The sequence below is a fragment of the Chelonoidis abingdonii genome, chromosome 4 (assembly GCF_003597395.2).
Source record: "Chelonoidis abingdonii isolate Lonesome George chromosome 4, CheloAbing_2.0, whole genome shotgun sequence".
NCBI lineage: Eukaryota > Metazoa > Chordata > Testudines > Testudinidae > Chelonoidis > Chelonoidis abingdonii.
In genome coordinates this window covers 64,365,712-64,368,635 of record NC_133772.1, presented here as the reverse complement: position 1 = coordinate 64,368,635, position 2,924 = coordinate 64,365,712, and positions in this window count along the sequence as shown.

Here is a 2,924-nt window from a genome sequence, read left to right as displayed (position 1 = left end):
GCCTCTGCCTTGGAGCTGCTCCCAGGAGCCTCCTGCTTGCTATGCAGAGGGGGGATGGGGGAGGGGTGCTAATATTAGGGTGTCTCCCTCCCACCACTCCTGTCTCTTATCTCCAAAGCAATGGGGGGGGGGGACACCAGGAGGAGGGAGCTTGCTGGCAGCAGCTGTTGTCTCAACTTGCTGATCTACTTAAAAAGGCAATGTACTTAGAGTGGGGTCAGCATTCTTAAAGGAGCAACGCATGTCTCTCTCTCACACACACATGGTGTGTGTGTCTGTCTCTCTCTGCCATGCTGTCTCCACTCCCTCCATTTGTGCTGCCTTAGAGTGTGAGGCTACATTAACAACGTGTTAGGAGAGCTAGTTCATCATTTATCAGTATGGCATTCCCTGGGAAATATCCCACCCTCTTCTACCTTCTGACTTCACCACAGCCAAGCTTCACAATCATCATTACTGTGTACAGTATTAAATTGTTCAGAACTTATACTGTGTATATATATATATTATATAAAATAAAGTCTTTTATTTGACTAAATTTTTTTATCTCAACCTTAACCCCCACATTTATATTAATTCTTATGGGGAAATTGGATTAGCTTAATATCATTTTGCTTAAAGTAGCATTTTTCAGAAACATAACTACAGCGTTAAGTGAGGCGTTACTGCACTGTAGAACAAGAAGTTTGTGATAACGTAACTAGAAACTGAAACCTGATCAATATGCACAAAGGGGCAGAGTTAGGTTGCACAGACAACGTCAGTCCTAGCATTGCCTAATGTTCAAATGCCTGGTTTTCCAACTCAAACATTCTTTTGACACAGGAAATAACATACAAACACTGGACTTTAAAAAAAGAAAATTGAAAAAATGAAGAAATTCCATCATATATTTGCTAGACCACAGAGAACAAGTCAGGATTCCTGGTTCTTTTCTAGGCACTGGGTATGCAGGACTTCATAACCAAAATACAATTTGGCCTACACTTTCAGTGAGACAGTTGGATTAAGTGGCTGAAACTGGAGTCTGTCTGCCACAGAGATCTCTATTTTATCAGCATTTCTGCCAGAAGTGAGCTTGTGAAATGTCTAAGATCCTTAGTTACTTCACATATAAAATGGGGTAATAATACTTACTAGGGATATGAGGTCTTGCTGGATAAAGATTGAGCAGTGGACAATTAATAACCAATCAGCAGAAGAGGCAAGACTAAAACTCCTGGGCTCACAGTCTAGTTGCATCTTCCCTTGGCCAAAGGATATTTTGACTGGGGAGGAAAGCAAGGTCATCAAATTTGGGAACATAAGAACCGCCATACTGGGTCAGACCAAAGGTCCACCTAGCTCAGTATCTTGTCTTCCAACAATGGCCAATGCCAGGTGCCCCAGGGGGAATGAACAGAGCAGGAAATCATCAAGTGATCCATTCCTAGCTTCTGGCAAACAGAGGCTAGGAACACCATCCCTGTCCACCTGGCTAGGATATTGTCTACTGATGGACCTATCCTCGTTTTGCATGAACTTATCTAGTTCGGTTTTGGCCCTTCAAACATTCGCTGCTGGCAGAGGAAGTTCCACAGGTTGTGATTCTGTAGCGAGCTGTGTAAAAAAACTTCGCTTGTTGTTTGTTTAAACCTGCTGCCTCAGTTAATTTTCAGTTTGGTGAACCCTTAGTTCTTGTGTTATGAGGAGGAGTAAATAACAGCTTGGCCGTAGTTTACTTTCCTCCAGCATTCTGAGTCATGAAATTTCCTGAGCTTCCATCAATATCCCCTTAGTACATCTCTTTTTGCCGCTTCGATTTCTGGAAATATGTCCCATGTTTTATTTTAATCTGATCCTCATAGGCAGCCGTTCCAAATACTCCTGAATGTATTATTTTTTGTTGCCGCTTTTCTGAACCTTTTCCATATTCCAATATATCTTTTTTGGGGTGATTACATCTGCACACAATATTCATATGACTTGTGGGTGTACCCTTATGGATTTGGTATAATAGAGGCGAATATGATATTTGTCTGTCTTTTGTTCTGATTCTCTTTTCTTAATTGATTTCCCAACATTGCGTTCGCTTTTTTGACTGCTGCTGCATGCTTGCATATTGAGTTGATGTTTTGCAGAGAATATCCCCAATGACTTCTAAGATATTTCTCTTTCTTGAGTGGGTTAACAGCCAATTTAGACCCACATGCATTTTGTATAAGGTAATGAATTGGATTATATTTTCCAGGATGTTTCATATTTTATCATTTATTCACATTGAATTTCATGCTAGCTATTTTGTGGTGGCGCCGTAGGCACTACACTTTGTAGAGATTTTCTTTTTGGAAATAGCTTCTTCGCAGTCTGCCTGCCTACTTAAATATCTTGAGGAATTTGTTATCATCGGCAAATTTTGCCACTTCTATTCTGCTTTTTCTCCCTTTTTCCCCCTTTTCCAGATCCTTTATATGAATAACTGCATAGCCTGGGGCCCAGTACAGATCCCTGGGGACACACTATTTAACTCTTTCCATTCTGAAAAGTGGACCATTTTATTCCTACCCTTGTTTCCCTATTTTTTTACCAGTTACCCGATCCATGAGAGGAACCTTCCCCCTATCCATGATAGCTTCGTTTGCTAAAGCCTTTGTGAGTGGGACCGTTCGTGAAGGCTTTCTGAAAATCTATAGTTACACTATATCTGACTGGATACTCCTGTCCACATGCTTGTTGACCATTAAAAGAACTCTAGTAGAAGCCACATGGCAGTTCAGTATTTAGGATTTTAAGAACGTATCAACCAAGTGTAACGAAGTTCTGCTGCGCATGTGCCCATACCAACTTTAAGAGGCTCTAAAAACTGGCCAAATGAGTGTGATTTTTCATGGAGTTATGGACACTTCTGGACTGTCCCTGGAAAATAGTTATTTCTCCACTAAGCT